The sequence below is a fragment of the Rattus norvegicus genome, chromosome 5 (assembly GCF_036323735.1).
Source record: "Rattus norvegicus strain BN/NHsdMcwi chromosome 5, GRCr8, whole genome shotgun sequence".
NCBI classification, from domain to species: domain Eukaryota; kingdom Metazoa; phylum Chordata; class Mammalia; order Rodentia; family Muridae; genus Rattus; species Rattus norvegicus.
The window spans coordinates 60,210,504-60,228,732 of NC_086023.1; the positions used below are offsets into that span (position 1 = coordinate 60,210,504).

General features: G+C 45.5%; 1 long non-coding RNA gene across 1 annotated transcript; it reads right to left on the reverse strand.

Moving 5' to 3' along the window:
- Positions 1–16,147: 16,147 nt before the first annotated feature.
- On the reverse strand, positions 16,148–18,229 carry LOC134478960 (uncharacterized). Its single transcript, XR_010051787.1, has 2 exons — positions 17,698–18,229; positions 16,148–16,525 (listed from the first exon to the last, which is right to left on the reverse strand). It is a non-coding gene; the product is annotated as an uncharacterized LOC134478960 (long non-coding RNA).

Below are 18,229 nucleotides of genomic sequence, written 5' to 3' on the forward strand. Positions count from 1 at the left end.
CTTAGATCCAATTGGTAAGATATAATTGCCCACTTAAACATACAATGCCCGGTACTATCCATCCCTTGAGAACGTTAATAACAACCTGTAAATACACAGAGCAGAATCTTAACATCACCTGCCATCTTGTCCTGCCACGGCTTCTCAGCCCCTCTCTCCCTCCTGTCTCCTGTCTCCTCCTCTTCCTTCAAACTTCTCTCCCGCCCATCCTTCCTTCTCCTCCAATGACAGGCCTCCTTCTACCCTGTACCTGCCCCTCACCAGTACTGTACAAATTCAATGGAGAGGTGGTTCTGGTGAAGTCACCTGAGTTCTGAGTCCTGGACTAGGCAGCTGTCCTTGGGGCAGTGGAATTAGCATCAAAATACAGTAACTTCAGGGCAAACCACAACATGTTAGAGCAGACAGGAGGACAGAGCATGAGTTTCATGGGATATAGAAGGGAAGCTGATCTGACAGCAGTCTGGCCACCGGACTAAGTCCAGATGAGAGATCAGCTCACAGGTTAACTTCTAGTTGGATCCTTGTCCCTCTGGGTCAAGAAATGTCAACTAGAGATCCTGGAAATGACTGGTTGAAATCTTTTATGAAAAGAGACACCTTGAGTCCTAGTTTGTTTGGGTTTTTCCCCCCTTCTTTTATCGTGTCTATTGTCTGTATCACCCGGGTAACCACCACATAACACAATACCCAAATTTGCATGTGTTTTTACAATCACACACATAGCTGGAGACCACGTGATGTTCTGGCTTACTGAACAGGGGTTTGGCAGTCATTCAGAGGCAGGAAAATGGTGACTGGTCACTCGTCACACTTTACAACACACAGATTCCATTTTTATACACAGCCTCTAACAGCAGCTCATCTGCCAAATAAGACAAGCAAGTGGAAAACTTAGGTTCTCTCATTATTAAATACGAGTTAACACTTCAGTTTACAGGTTGCAATTAAGCAGATCTGCTCAGCAAAATAATGACTCGGTTAAAAGAAATGCCGTTATTCATAAGGAAGAATGTTAACAGCCCTCTGTGACTCGACTGGCATTCCAGCAGGTGAAAGGTCAACATAATGGAAGATTTCCCAAAGACATTTCCCATGACTCAGTCCAAATCATTGTTTTGGTTGGATTGAAACATATCTATACTGGAGGAGATAGCTCAACGGGTAAAGGACTAGAGTTAGAATCCCTAGCACCTATACAAATGCTTGTCTGCCATGGTGGCCCACCTGTAATCCTAGCCCTAGAGGTAGAGGCAGGGGATCCCAGGAGTAAGCTAGTTGGCTAGACTAGCAGAACTGGTGTTTTCTGGGTTCAAGTGGAAGAACTTGCCTATTGAGATATAAGATGGACAGCATCTGATATCAACCTCTGGACTCCATAATTACGTACACACATGAGCAAACATGCACTTGAACACACACACACACACACACACACACACACACACACGCACACTTGAAATGTATTAGTTTTGTGGATTTGTTTGCAATTAACTTTACGATAATTTTATTTTTGTAGTTGAAACAAACTATACACCCAGTTTAATATTGTTGACTTTGTAAATAAAGGTGCAACAAAACAATTTCCCTCTTCCACACTTTGAAAACAATGTATCTCCTTATACAAGGGTTTCTTCTTTGCTAGAGAGTAAGTAATGACCAGCAGGGAATGACCCAAGGACAATTAGAGTGGATAAACAGATGTAAGCAGATGTGTGTAATGCCCAGTCTTTGGGGACTAGAGTGACAAGTAGCACTGTAAGATTTAAAGCTGGGTGTGATGGTTTAGCACTGGGGGTGTAAGCAGGATGATCAGGAGTTCAAGACTGACCTCAGCTATATAGCAGATTCAAAGCCAGCCCAGGGTATACGGGAGTCCCTATGTAAAGTAATGTTTGAGGATAATGCATAAGAGGACCAAGCTAGTTAAAATATAATCATTCATCTCATATGTGCTTGCTTATGCACACACATGCACATCCGTACACACACACACACACACTTGTGTGTGTGTGTGTGTGTGTGTGTGTGTGTGTGTGTGTACGTGAATACGTTCTACTCACCTCACCTAACACCACAACCTCCCTCAGGACTTTACCATTTGTTGAGCCAGTCCCCTGACTGAATGTTAGCTACCTTTAAAACTATGTTTCTCTCTCTCTCTCTCTCTCTCTCTCTCTCTCTCTCTCTCTCTCTCTCTCTCTCTCTCTGTCTCTCTCTCTCTCTCTCTCTGTCTCTCTCTCTCTCTCCTCTGTCCATCTCTCTCTGTATCTCTCTGTCTCTCTGTCTCTCTGTCTCTCTCTCTCTCTCTCTGTGTGTGTGTGTGTGTGTGTGTGTGTGTGTGTGTGTGTGTGTATTTGTGTGTATGTGTAACAAGGTCTCATTATGTAACCTATGTAACCTAACCTGGAACTCAGACTCCTCAAACCTCAGCCTCTCAAGTTCTGGGGTTATAAGTGTTTGCCACCATACTTGGCTGAGACTACAGGTGTGATGACTTTATATTGTTTAACAAAGAACTAGAGTGAGAGGGGCTAGAGAGTTGGCTCAGTGGTTAAGAGCATGTGGCTCTTGCAGAGGACCTGTGTTTTATTCCCAGCACCAGCATGGTGGCTTGCTGTCTATCTCTACAGTTCCAAAGGAGTACCTGACCGCCTCAGGTACCAGACATGCTCCGGGTACCTATGCATGTGTGTTGACAAAACACTCATGCACACAAACTAAATAAATCTAAAAATTAAAGAAAATAAAATTACTCAGAAAATATCCTCTATTTCACATCTTATCAGACCACTCAGGAACAGGTCTTCAGGATAAAACCTTTAAAACTGAGGAGAAAGAGGCCCTTTTGTTTGTTTTCTCGATTTGGCTTCTTTCATTTTTTTTTATGTGTATGGGTGTTTTGTGTGCATGTATGTTCATGCCCCGTGTGTGTGCCTAGTGCCTGAACAGGCCAGAAAGTAGCATCAGATCCCCTAGAACTGATGGTTGGAGCCATCTTGTGGATGCTGGCAGTTGAAATAGGGTCCTCTGGAAGCATTGTGCTATTAACCACGGAACCACCGCTCCAGTCTCTTGATTTGGGTCATTTGTTGAAATAGTCTCCCTAAATTGCCCACTGACCTCAAGATTCCAAACTTAAGAGACCTCTCTACCTCAGCGTCCTGAGTTACAGGATTCCAGACACATGCCGTGCCCCCTGGGTTCTTTATTTCTTTTACTAGATGAAAATATGAAGAAGCCAAATGCCTGCACATTTTCTACAGCTCTTGTGTATGACTGAATATAAATGCCAGGTCAGGGGCTTTGCATAACTGAAAAGCAGGACCACAAGGTCACTCTGGACCACACATGATCTAACGGGGCGTACCCCTGATGCCTTTCAGAGGAAGTCAGTGCCTCACTGATCTGAGTCCTTCACTACTATAACACCGGAAATAAAGGCTCACTTTTATTTTATTTTATATTTTATTTTTATTTATGTGTACAGGTGTTGTGTCTGCATGTACTTCCTTGTACCACGTACGTGTAATGCCTCAGAGGCCAGAAGAGGGCATCAGACACCCTGGAGTTACTGACGGCTATGAGCTGCCATGAGTGCTGGAACGCAAACCTGGGTCCTCTAGCAGAGCATGCTCATAACTGCTGAACGGTCTCTCCGGCCCCCTTTGGCTCACCTCTGACTGGCCTCCATCTCACAAGCTCTACTCTGAGAAGCAACACACTAATGATAGGGTCACTTGGTCTATCCCGTTCACAGATGGAATGTCTCAGTATCAAAATCCCCCAAATTCTCACAGCCAGTAGGACTTTCTCTGATTATTTTTTTTTCTTAAATCTTAAACAGTATGTCTTAACCAGGATCCAAGTATACCTCACCACACTTCTCTATGTCAGCTTGAGTCTTACCACATCGTCCTTGCAACTGGCTAACTCGAATCGTGTTGGCTCACTGAGTTTTCTCTGAGGTCCTGAGCAGTCAGTTCAGGCATCGACTCATTCAGTAATCATTTTCTGTGGTGTTTCAGACATGAGAGTCATGGACAGATAGTGCACATAGCTGGGTGCATGGGTGGGGCTTCTGTTTGGGTTTGTTGTTTTGTTTTCAAGGTTGTTTGTTTTTGTTTTTTGTTTTTTGTTTGTTTGCTGTAGAAGCCAGGCTGGGACTTATGGATTCTCTCACCTCAGTCTCTCCCAGGTGCTAGGATGTTGCTGTAAAATTATTTAAAAAAAGGTTTCTTTTACCATGCATTAGATCTGGCACCACAGTGCCCCAAGATATCTGGTAGACATCTTCATCTCAGTCAACGAAACCTCTCACCTGCTTTGCTCTACCCCATATCACACTGCTGATGGCTTCTCTCTGAGCCTGGCAACAATCTCTCTACCCATCTAGTTCCCAGGGCAGGCTTCACCATGTCAGAAATACACATCCCAATTCCGTGGCAGTCCAATGTCTCCACCACCACAAACTCTCTTGAACTTAAATCGCCACATGAAAGAACACACAACACAATAACCTCTGATCCAATTGATAAGATATAATTGCCCACCTAAACATATAAAGCCCTGTACACATCCATCCCTTAAGAACATTCATTACAGGGGCTGGGGATTTAGCTCAGTGGTAGAGCGCTTGCCTAGGAAGCGCAAGGCTCTGGGTTCGGTCCCCAACTCCGAAAAAAAGAACCAAAAAAAAAAAAAAAAAAGAACATTCATTACAACCTGTAAACATGCAGAGAGGAATCTTAACATCCGCCTCCATGTTCTCCCATCTGCTTCTTTCTTCTTGCTCCAGTCTCCTCCTCTCTGTAAAACTTTTCTCCCGCCCATCCTTCCTTCTCATCCAGTGACAGGACTCGTTCTATCTTGTACCTGCCTTCAGCTCTAAGGCATCATCCTTACCATCAGGCCTCTCTGTCTCTGTCTCTCTGTCTCTCTGTCTCTGTCTGTCTCAGACAGACAGAGACAGAGAGAGCACCTAAGCCTCGGAGTCTCAGGTATGGCAGCCAATGTTCTATCACTGAACTTTATCTCCCTCCCTCTTTGTACTTTTTATTTTGAGAGAAGCTTTCACTGAGTTCTCCAGGCTGGCCCTGAAGTCACTCTATGATAGCTAGAGTAACCCTGAACCTGTGCTCCTCCTGCTTCAGTCGTCCATGTATCTAGGACCTAATCTTGTTTCGTACGACCTTACTTTTTACTGATCCACTTTTCTCACCATCCACACATATTACTCTATTACTTACCAGGGGACAGACTTTGTCCTTATTCTTCTGATACAGAGTTAAAATAACTCCACATTCACCCCCCCCCCAAGAAAGTAGAGTTTGTGTGGGAGCCAAGTACATACTTGCAATGGGCAGGAATACCAGAGTTATACACCCAATACTGGTGCTGCACAAGGAGACTGGGTTAGCTACACAGGACAGGGATTCACAGCAGAAATGGCAGTGTAAGGCTAGAAGAGGCAGAGCAGTGGCTCTCAATCTGTGGTTCATGACCTCTTGGCAAACCTCTATCTCCAAAAGCATTTACATTACTATTGATAACAGTAGTGGATTACAGTTATAAAGTAGCAACGAAAATAATTTTATGGTTAGGGTCGCCCCAACATGAGGAACTGTATGAAAGGGTCGCAGCATTTGGAATGTTGAGAACCACACTGATCTAGAGGGATAATAAGGTCCTTTTGTCAGCAGTCTGACAAGAAGAAAGGACACACAAGGACACAGTACAGAGAGGCACTTCCTATAATCTCTGAGCGGTTTCCATTTCGGAGCAGGGCGTGCAGTCTTATCTCCTCCCATCTTGAGTGTGCTTTGGGGCAGAACTGAAGATAGCAGCTATCAGAGCAGTGTTTGGCTAGATCCAGCGTGTCTGCGTACTTAACTGATCTGGAGCTCTGACGTAGCTTCAAATTCAATTCTCAGAGATGGTTTTCAGAGCTCTTGTTATCTTGCCTCCATCTTGGCTAACCGTTCGATTCTTCCCTCCCTCCCCCCCCCCCCAAAGCCAATGGCGCATTCCCCTCCTCCTGTAACCAGGCTCGCTTCCTTTCTTCAAAAAGTAGCTTTATGCTAATTTGTCCTCTGCAGACTCCAGCCTCTGCAACCCACTGGTTTCTAATTCCTTTGTTCATCCAAAGGCTTCCTCGGGTGCTGAATGTGGAGCCCTGTAAATAGCTCAGTTGAGAACGCTTTACTAAGGCCACACGTTGTGTACCATGCTATAATGGAAATAAACACACACCATATATCCCAGGCCATCTTGGCATGGAGGTTACTAAGAACTTTAATTAGTGTGGAAGAAGGATTGACAGCGTGAGGTGTCACAGCGTCTTGAAAGAAGGCGTGACGCCGCAGTGAAAGCCGACAGACCCCTTCCTAAATGCTCTACGGCGCAGGCGCCGCACCAGGACTCATCAAGACTAAAGCTGCAGGAAGCGTTCCTACCCAGGATTCACCATCTCCATCACAGCCTGATTATCCGACTCCCAAACTCACACTGCCAGAGTGCTGCGTTGTGTGGTGTGCTTCCCAGCTGTGTTGCCGATGCTTTCGATGTTTACCGACCGCGTGCTTCCTCTGAGACCTGCACAAGTGGGTCAGAAGCCCCAGGCATCTTCCTGAAGGAACGGTCTGTTCTCTCACACACGTCTCTCCCTTGGCTTCGGTCTTCTTCTCTTCCATACTCATCAGTGCACTTAACAAATAAACCCCAAACCTCTAGCTTACGGTAATAAAGTGTGTTCTGTGTCCACATCACAGTCCCCTGAAGGCCATGGGGCTAGAATACGAGGGTAGGTTGTGAGTGGACACTCAGAGCTCCCACGGTCTGACTGGATAATGACAGTTATCAGATGGGGATTTGGAAAAGGCACAGAAAATATGGAGGATATTGTAGACGCCAGGTTCTACCCATATTCCACTTTATCCAAATTCAACCCCAGAACTGCGGGAGAATCTGGCAGATGGAATTTAGCTTTGTCCCAGGGAGAATATAAAATGAATCTGCAGAAGAAACTCTCCACATCCCTTGGCTGTTCTCTCCCACCACTCCGCGGACACGCATTTTGACGCTTCATGGGATGCCAGCAATGTGTGTGGTGCTGTATGAGTTCAGTTGCGTCTCTAACAAGCATATGTACGTGTGTGGCTTCCCATTCTGTGAAAACCGCAGCTTACCTTATACATGAGGTCTTAAGTCTCTGAGACTTCATGGCTGGGGGTGAGGAGCAGTGTGAAAGGCGTCAGGTAAAAACTCAGTTATCCCTGGGACATGAAATCCGTACATAGCTGAACTTTCGAGAAGCGATTGAGTATATATCTGCGTTCAAATTAACCATTGCAGGAGCTGAGATTGGGATGCATTTATCAGTAGGCTGAATGACATCGGAACAATTAATACGCCAACTTCCCCCAGTACTAGCAATCCAAACCAAGGTCTTGGACATGCTAAACACTTGCTGTTCCCCTGAGCTTCATCCCCAACCTCCTCCAATCCTTTTATTTATTTGTTTTGAAACAGAGTCTGGCTGTGTAGTCTAGCCTCCTGCCTTAGCCTCCCAAATTCCGGGATTACCTGTGCCATCACACCCAACTAAATACGTTTTTCAAAGACTCCCGGATAGGTGCCGGGCTGCGTTTCCAGTTACAGGACTCCACTAGGTGGCGCTGTTTAAAAGCGTCCCAAATTCCTGGGAGCGGTAAGGCTTTCTGAAGAACTGCATCTCCGTCCCCCATTCCTGCCTCTGAGAATTTAGGGCGCTTCCTTACCAATTGTAGCTGGTTTTCTTAAAACACTATTGATGTGGTTAAGTGTAATCTTTTAGCATGACATGGAAAATGTTTTGGTAAAATAATTCAGCCTAAAGTTATTTTTTAAAAAAGAGAACAGTATTTCATTTTGAACAAATCATTTAAAATGAAAACAAACAAACAAACCAACCAAAAAAAAAAAAAAAAGAAAAAGCCCTGCCCTGAAATGACAGCCTGTCGCCCAAAGTGCAGCGTCAGCAGCAGGGACTCAGAAGGCAGCCCAAGCTGGAAATTTCCCTTGCTCAAAGTGGATTCTAAAGCCAACACAGATTCTACTCCCCGTTTTTTCTAAGCTCTATTTTGGGATACATATTTTGAAATTCCTAAGGTAATCTGCTAAGTTATATGGATTCTGTCAGCTCCAAATAAGTGCAAATCGCCCAATTAAAATGCTCCCAGTAACTAAAATGTAATTAGAATAAAAACTTCAAACCCAGAATTTAGTAAGCGTCGCCCCATTTGCTATCATAAGGCAAACTGGCAACTGCTGATGAGACAGAAGAGGGACACGATGTCCCTCACATCTATGCATCCATTCACACAGGTGTCCTGGGTCCCAGGTAATGGCTCATAACAGGAACAGGAGGATTCAAACTGGGGAGATGGCTCAGTGATGACTCACTTGCCAGAGTTTGGGTCTTTAGAAGCCAAGGACAAAGCCAGGCTACCATGGTGCCTGTGGGCAATCTTAACACTTAGCTGTCAGAGACAGGGCAGCCTCAGTTGGTTGCTAGCTCAGCCTAGTCAGCTCTCAGGACAGCACACACACACAGCATACACCTGCAGATGCACAAGGGGTTTCATCCGGAAATGCAGAGAGCAAGTTGACGAACCAGAAAATGTTCTTTCTCCCATCTTATGTTCCTTCTCCGATCCTTGGCTTGCTCTAGGGAGGCCAGGGATGGAGCTCCCATTATTTCTGCTCTCACTACCCCACAGGCAAATGTGATAGCAACGTTGGTTTGTTCCCAGCAACGAAGGAGGTCCACACAGGAGTATCTACTCCTACCATCCCTCAGGATTCTTCACATACTTAAATGGAACTTCTACCCTACATTCAACATCACTCAACGGTTCTAAAGTATCAACAACAGTTAACTGAGAAATCAGAACACTGCATTCTGGCTAATACCAGAGCTGTGTAAATGACCTTGGATAGCTTACTGAGAACACCTTCCATTCTTGTTCTCACAAAACCATGGAAGCCACATGTTTCCTACCCACAGACACTTAAGTCCAGAAACGGCTGCATAATTCTCTTGTGTTTTTTGCTTGTGTCAGGAGTTAGAGTAAGGGGTTCAGGGTCAAGAAATTAGGCTTGGCTTGGCTGATGGGTAAGTTATCCCGCCATTGGCCATGATGAAGGACTAGATTTAGCTTCCTTTTCAAAGAACTAGAAACTGAGCAAAATACATGGGACAATGGTTTAAAGACATCAGATAATAGGCAACATGAGTTCTGTGATACATGGTAGAAATGAGAGAAAGGAAGTGAGGCCCCAGCTACCTTGATTCTGTACTGGCAGAAGTTTCTAGGCTGCACTACAGGAAGAGAACTTCCAAACCAAGCAAGACAGAGTCTCTAAGTTTGAGTGACTGGACTGAGGTTTGAGGAGACGATGACAGCTAGAGTCCCTCTCAGACAGGAAAGGCTACATGGAATGCAAACTATGAACTAAAAACTGACCTGAGTAGATAGGAGGGGGACTTCCAGAAGCTGGAGAGATTCCAAGACATCAGTACCAAGCCATGCCAGCATGTGAAAGAGAAAGAGAATGACACCTGTACCCAAGAAACCAATCAATAGCCATGAAGCAAAGTGATAGATGAGGGAGTTATCAATAAATATTCAAAGCCTTAAGACACAAGTCTGTGAACTAAAAATACTGCTAGAATCAAATATAAAACAACAATGGACGATATTCATCGAGTTCATTGTCCATGAACAATGAATGACTGACCTATAAGAGCTCATCCAGATCCAAGAGTCTACCATGATTCTGAAAGAGCTTACCCCTAAACGGGGAGCCGAGTCTCTTACTCCAATCGTGGGATGGGGTGCCCCCAGGAATCACGAGTAGCCATCTTGATGTAACAGCAGGAGGTAGCTTTTATTAACGAGATCCCTATTAGCAGGATCCCGGGTCGACACGTATCCCACACAGGAGACAGAGGAATCGACCCCGAGCTTCCAAACTCGGGGGTTTATATAGGGGCATTCGAGAGGTTACACATGATTGGTCAATTCAAATGGTGCACAGTTATTTTCGGCTCGAAATTACATCAGCAAGGTGTACGTGCTCTCTAGCAGCTCGGCAGGCAGGTAGGGTGGCTCATCTCACTCAGGGGGGTGAAGGAAGGGGAGGGGGTGGCTACAGATGGTCAATGTCCTTGGGGCTGATAGCTGGTTTGGCAGGTCCTATTTCTAACACCCTCTCAGGCACGTCCTAACTTCTTGAAATTTTAATTCTTCAATTCCAGAAATTCTGGAATTATCCAGATTGCTGTCTTACTTCTGTTTAAATAGACTAATTCAAATATTATTAACAATATCATAACTATTACATCATCACTGTTATATCGAGGAAGTGATGTCACTATCCCTGATGTAAACATGTGAGAGGCAGTAATGATGCCTATTGTGTAACTTGTTCCTTCTGATGGAAACGTGGCCTCTTGGGCCTAAGGAGGAAGATCTGTGAAACTCTCAGGAAAGTTAAAAGAATCCAGGAGGAAGTTACAAATCAGGAAGCTTGGGGGGGAGGGGGGCGGTCACAGGAGCAGTAAACTGTTGCTGCAGCAAAGAAGATCACTGGAGGAGCTGCCTGCAAATTGTGCAGGACCTGGAGTGATGCAGCCTTCTTGAGCAGACCCCATGCCAAGATTGAGCTTCCTGGTGATGTAGCTGTCTGAGTCAACCGTGTTCCTGTAAGTAACCACTTATAATCTCATTGTTTAACCAAGCTAGAGAAGTGGGGTCCTGGCTAGCCTGATATTGTTTTGTTAACTCGATACAAGCTAGAGTTATCCAAAAAGAGAAATCTCAGTTAAGGAAATCTCTTTTCCTTGTAGGCAATTCCGTTTGGGAGCTTTCTTTTTATTTGTTTGATCGATTGTTTGTCTGTTTGTTTGTTTGATTGATTGATTGCTGTAGGAGGGCCTAGCTAACCGTGGATGGTATTGAGTTGTGTAAGGAGGCTGAACATGCCATGAAGCACAAGCCAGTTAGTTAGCAGTTTTCCTCCATTGCCTTGTTGCTACATCATAATTGCAATTTTGCTACTGTTATGAACTATAATATAAATATCTGATATGCAGGATACCTGATACCCTGTGAAAGGATTGGTTGACCCCCAGTCATGGCTTCTGGTGGAGAACTGTTGATCTGAGTGTCAGTGGGGAGGTGATAAGAGCATAGTTTGTATATACCATTTTAGTCCTAAGTAAGTCCAGTCTAGTCAACCGTCCTTAATATCTAGTGATTGGGTGTCTTGGGTCCTCATGGAGAAATGGCCTGACGTACCACGTGTCATTCTGGGAACCCTGAGCCACTCAGAACGGACAGGGGAAGCAGAGTTTGTCAGTGCTGCATACACAGACACAGAGACACTAACTGGTTTGCTTACTAGAGAGAGTAGAGGCTTCTATAAACAGTCCACGCACTGTGTCATTTGACAGCAACAGGGTTTGAAAACTTACTTAAGAAATGCAGAGGCCAGCCTAGAAAGATAAGAACCTGAAGGCAAAGTGAATCAATCATGAGGCTAGCACAGAAATATAGCCCTCTTCCACACAGAACAGGGTATCTAAGTGCGGCAAGATGGCCTGAGTGTACAGAAGAGAGGCAGGTTAGGAAGGGAATCCAGCTCACAGAGGGCCAATTTGTAAGAGACACACATCCAAAAGTAAGTATCATTCATTATGTAGTTGAGCGAATCATGGCAGAATTGTCAAGTCTCACAGATGACGTGCCCCTGAAAGGGTGTCGGAGATCCTCTCTGTTGTCCAAAGAGTTGCAATTTGCCTCTAGATTTTTTTGGATAATAAATCCCAGGTGGGGCAAGCAACAGTGTGGGATCATAGATTGTGTTACTAGGAAGATGGTGGAACCATGAACTGGAAACGGAGACCAGAAGGAAGTGTCCTGTGAGCCTGTAAATTACTACACACTTTCTGGCAACCCAGGGAGCTGGTGCCTAAGGGAGAAAGGGAGTGTAATGAAGATTCCAGAAACAGGCAAAAGAGCAAAGTTCCCAAGAATACTGACAGCTATACAGTAGAATGTCTAGTCAAATAAAACAGCACCTCTTGGGAAGATTGACCAAGGTGCTGTAGGAAGGGACCCAAAGCATCTTTCCAGTATCTTTGGTCGAGACCCTGAAACAGTGAACAGAACGGACATACATCACATCTGACATGATGGAGGATGGGGCGGCACAGCAGGGAAGATTTTGGAAAACATGCAATCGGATTCTCTGCCTCCTCGTCTCCACTTTTAGGTACCATGCAAAGACTTATTGGAAATTCTACACGGTGAGAAATTCATAGCCACCTACCCTGTAAAGACTGTCTAAGACAGTTTGGCAGAGGGCAAAGCCGTGGAAATCCACAGGAGTTGTCCCTTTTGTGTACTCTGACTCTGTTGCATCTGCATGTGTTCTCCATCTGTCTCGGGGTTTCACTGCTGTGAAGAGACACCATGACCAAGGCAACTCTTGTAAGGACAGCATTTAATTGGGGCTGGCTTACAGGTGCAGAGCTTCAGTCCACTATCACCAAGGCGGGAGCATGGCAGCATCCAGGCAGGCCTGGTGCAGGAGGAGCTGAGAGTTCTCCATCTTCCTCCGAAGGCTGCTAGCAGAATGCTGACTTCCAGGCAGCTAGAGTGAGCGTCTTAAAGCCACAGTGACACACCCACTCCAACAGGGCCCCACCCTCTAATAGTGCCACTTCCTGGGCCGAGCATACGGAAACCATTGCACCATCTCACTGCATCTTTTGGGATGCCGCCGTCCTCATTGCCCTGCCAGATTCAGCCCCAGCTCAGCACGGTGAGTAACATCAACAGGAGAGTCTGTGTGTCCTGGAAGGCCAGGAAAAGAAGTTACCTCACACCAGCAGAAGAAAGTGCAACTTCTCACCATCAAAACTCTCTCCTTGACTGTGCTCCAACCAGGGCTTCTCTCAGCAACACGGTAACTGCACGCCCCTCCTTGCCTAGATTCTTACCCTGCAAACCCCTACTTCCAGTGTTTCTTTACCTTCCCCCTTTTAATGACATTATTCTGTTTTACGTGTGTGAGGTTTTTGTCTGCATATCTGTGTCCAAGGAGGTCAGAAGAAGGCATCAGATTATCTGGAATTGGAGCTACAGATGGTCGTGGGCCACCATGTAGATTTGGGGAACCAAACCTGAGTGCTCTTAATACTGAGCCATCTCTCCAGCCCCCAACTCCTGCTTCGTGTGCAATTGGTTTAGCTAATTCTCCAAATCCAACTCAAACTTGCAAACCCTAAAGCATCACGAATCCCCACAAAATAAGAAAGAGCCCTTCCCGAGGAAGCAATGATGGTTGTAGGTATGGAGGCTTTGTTGCTATTCATGTAAAAATGCTAACATCCCTAAGTAAAATGGCACTGGTCATTTTACCTCAAGGAGGCCTTAATCTAGAAAGGGGAAAAAAACTCAGAAAGATTAAACATAGGTCCATTAACTATGGCAAACAGGGTTGACAAAAATGACTCACTGGTTGAAGGCACTTGCTCTCAAGACCTGGCTGCCTGAGTTCAAACTCTGAAACCCACTTAAAGGTAGAGGAAAAGGACAGACTCCACAGGTGTACTCCAAGCTCCACTCAGATGGCCTGGCACGTGTGCCCCCTCGTGCTCACAGGAACAGCAGCAACGCCGAGTCCCAGAACTGAAGCCTGATTCTAATGCCCTGTCTGTGGCCCTTGACACAACACTGTATCATTTAAAGAACAATTTGCTGGGAAATATTTAGCTTCAAGACATACATTCTTCAATCTGACAAACCACAGTGGCAGATGAAGCTAAAATGAGCCGGAGTTGAACAAAATAAACCACATAGCCCAGGGCTACTATCAAGGGACGAGGATGTAAAAGAGCGCATGCTCCAGCACTCGGAACGCAGCAGGGTCCGCGCACAGCATTTATGTGATTAGGCTTTTTTCCGGTCTCTTGGGGAAAAATTGTTCTTCTCTTGCTATGGACCCCAGGCTGGCCTTGAATTTGTCGCCTTCTTGGTCCAGCCTCCTGGGCGTTGGAATTACAGGCCACCAGTCCGACAGGGCTTGCCGTTACCGTAATTATTACTGATGATGCCGGGGAGCTTAGGAAACTTTATAAAGTTTGTCCCTGGTGGTTTTCTTTCTTTCTTACCCCCTTCAGTGGTTTTGTATTTCCTGCCTCTTAATTCTGCCAAAATTGGTGAGGGGTCTTCTTAAATTTGGAAATCTAATTTTGGACACTATCTGGAAATGATAGTTATTTTGATTCTTTTGATTCTGCAAAAAATGTGTGCATGTGTGTGAGTGTGTGCATCTGCGAGTGTGTGTGTGTGTGTACGCGCGCGCGCGAATATATGTGCACTATTTCCTTTTCTTTCTCCCTTCCTCCCCCAACTTTCTCTTTTGTCTTCTATTTATTTTCTTATGCTCAGAAACGTCTGTCTCTAGCCTTCCAGTCTGCATGACAATTTGGCATCCTAGGCCGATGGTCAGTCAGTCCTGCTGCCCTCCCACCAAAGCTCCAAAGTGTGCTCACCTGTGTTTTGAGGAAAGCCAGCGGCCCCACCCGCTTCTCCACCTGTAGGTGGTTAGCATTTTCTGCACGGTTGCCAGAGAGAAATCTTCTTTATCTTCTTTATCTTCTTTAGTTAAATGCCTTAATCAATGTCTATTGTTTAATGTAAAAAATGTCTCAGCTAAGCAGTGTACTCTTTCAAGTACAGGTTCGCTTCAGGAAACTGTTCCTTCACAGCACTTCCAAAACTGTTAATTTTCTGTTGAGTAGCGGTAATTGTATTTTGTGTCATCCTGGTCTGAACAGTGTATTCGCTCTCCATTTGAAATTTTAAACTTTCTGCTCTCTGTCGCCAGCAGTGTTTAGGTGTCCTTTTAAAAATTCACTCACTGACTGGCAGCCCCGTTAATTGCGGTTGAGTTCTTCAGCATTTTGTATTTATGTCTCTGTTTTATTGAGATCTTTAGCACAAGGCAATGTGGGGGTAGTCATTCTCTGTTTTTTTTTTTTTTTGGTGGGGGGTTGTTCTCTTGCCAGTATTGTTCCCCACGACCTCTTCTCTAGCCAATTCACACAGTTGACACATTTATTTTTCATTTTTGCTTAAGTGGAATTTGGGCAGCGCCGTGCAAGCTTCTGCTTTCTACAGTTTTCTGTAGCTCTTCCTGGATCTTCTCTTTAGAAATCACTACCCTATAGGAAACCCCAGGGCTAGAAAGCATCTTCTTTTCTGTAGCCCTAGGACAGGAGGTTGGAAGAAGGAAGCTCTCCCCAGAATACCAGCCGTGATGCTCACTGCTGGCCTCAGAGTCTGCCCTTCCAGGTCAGGGAGGTATCCCCTATCCTGTGCTTTTGCTGGATCCTGGAGCTGGGCCAGTGCCTTGGAGAATCCTGCCCACTCCTCTTGGCTCATCAGGGACCTACACTGACCTAGGAGCTCTCTAGCTCCTGTGCATGGTGGCTTCCTCAACCTCTTGGCTCCCAAGATTGTTTCTCTCCACAGCCAGTAACTGAACAGAAGTGGAGGAACATTGTTTCTCCTCTTTGGTCAGCAGGTGTGGTCAGCAGATGTGGGCAGCAGGTGTGGTCAGCAGATGTGGTCAGCAGGTGTGGGCAGCAGGTTGAGAACCACTTTTCAAATGTCCCAACCTAGAGTTTCTTCTTTGATTCCTGATCACTGAGGTTATTTCTTAGACAGTGAAATGAGACAATTCAAACCAGATTAGATTATATTAAAGGCAGGATTTGGAGGAAGCTGCCAGCCGGTGTGTGAGTTCACTGGCCCCAAGGACCGGAGAAGGCCAAGGAAGTTGCCATGGGGAAAGAGGGTAAAAATGGGGTTAGGGGAAGGAGAGAGAGAGAAAGGGCCCAAGCATGGAGAGAAAAGAGGGGAAGAGACCAAAACGTTTTGATTCCATAGAGAGGAACCTCTGGGATAAGGGCAGTCCAGCCCTTGGTTTGGATAGTTTAGGGTGGGGGACAGGGTATGCCAGGTAGGGACTGAGGAATGCTAGGAGAACCTGGAGGCCAGGTCTGCTTTGGTATGTAAGTGTACCTTGGACGTTTTGTCTTTTTTTTAAAGAAGTATTATTTATTTTGTGTATGAGCACACGGTAGCTGTCTTCAGACACACCAGAAGAGGGCATCAAGTCCGATTGCAGACGGTTGTGAGCCACCATGTGGTTGCTGGGAATTGAACTCAGAACCTCTGGAAGAGCAGTCAGTGCTCTTAACCACTGAGCCATCTCCAGTCCAGATATTTTGTCTTTTAGAACAACATCATGTTCCTTTTCTTGGGTTCTGTGGAAGACCCGCTCTCTGACCGACTTCATTTGCCTCAGACTTGAAGCTCAATGGCGTCCTGAGAGGTGAGCTCAGAGGTGTTGCTGGGTTTCAAGCAGGTAGTTCCTGAGCTACTCTTAGGGGGATGGGAGCACAAAGCTGAGGGTCAAAGTAAAAACAAAATTAACGCTGGAATAAACCAAGATTCTTACTTTATTCTGACTTTAAACACCGAAATGGGTGTGAGACCTGGGGTTCTAGCCCGGATCCCACTTAAAGCAACATTTGGTGGCATGCATCTGTAATCCCAGCACTCCTGTGGGGAGATGGGAGGCAGAGGCAGGAGACCCTAACAGAAGCTCACAGGCTAGCTAACCTGAAGTTGAAAAGATGATGCAAACCCCATTTGTCTCCATTTAAGAACCAGGCCTGATTTCAAAAAGAAGGCCATAAGACAGCAGCTCCAGGAACAGACCATAAAACCCAGGCATAAGATCATAAAACCCCCTCCCAAAGAACGGCCTGGGGACAACCACAAGAATGGGAACTATCTTACCTCAGGATGGACCATCTGTGCTGGGCAGCCCTGTCTCATCCTGTGGTTAACTGTTCCTGACATAGGAACGCTGACCACTGACCGCCTGCGACCCCCTAGCACCCACCAGTGAAAGTTTAGATTACCTGATCCTTCTCGGAAACCCCCCTATTCCCTTTAAAAAGACCTGCCGGCCTTTGCCTAGGGTTGCCATTTGGAAGAATGGTTGACCCCCCCACAGGCTGGTTGTTTCTTCAGAATAAACTGTCTTTGTCTTTGTATACTATCCAAGTCTGGGGTCTTCCTTAAGGGATTTTTTTTGGACACCCACAAAGTGAGTTTTGCAGCAGGAACATGAAAGGAGATTCAAGAAGGTGAAGGAGAGAATCCGCCCCTATCTCCACGCAATGCCACACACCCCACACAATAAATAAATAAATAATCAAACAATAAATCAATAAATAATACCTATTTAAAAAAATCAAAGTAGCTTCTCATTTGGTATTTATTTAAATTATATATTTGTTCCCAAGAGATTAAAAAACAAAACAAAACAAAACAACAACAACAACAACAAAAAACCACGTAAGATTTTTACCTTCCCAACATAAAAGAGCACTGAAGACTTCAGGTTAAAAATTTCATACATGGGGTTGGGGATTTAGCTCAGCGGTAGAGCGCTTGCCTAGAGAGCGCAAGGCCCTGGGTTCGGTCCCCAGCTCCGGAAAAAAAAAAGAAAAAAGAAAAATAAAATTTCATACATGACTCAGACTTTAAAAAACAACTTCCAAGTCACCTGTACAATCGCACGGTCTCACAGGCTTATCAGTGGTATTAAGACGGGTTCCAGGCACACTTCATCCTCTCCCAAGACGCCCCCTTCTCGGAGCAGCTGAGAGACCACCCCTGACTCTGCCATCCTTTGCAGTGAGACTAATTCTTTCCTTACTCCAGAGAGAGATTAGCTCTGTGTGTTGACTTCAACAAGACTCGATGTTTTCTCCTCGTGCGTAGCCACGTTTTAAGAAGCACCCCAGGAGACAGTTGGTGCTGTGCGCGGGGATTTAGCTGCTCGGTTCACACCAAGATCAGCAAAAGACCGGATAAATCCCTGGGCGAGGGTTTAATTTTGTTGCCAGAAAAAGAAAAACCCAACTAGTGTTCAGAGTCCATCAGCTCTTTGATATTGCCTCTGCAAAGAGCAATGGTCAGGAAACAGTCCATCTTGGAGTCTGACCTCTCTTGGAGAGCAGCTGCCCAGCTCGGGAGACTGGGTCCTTAGAGCCAGAGCTCACGCTGTTCAGCATTGCTGGGTCACGGGTTCTTGA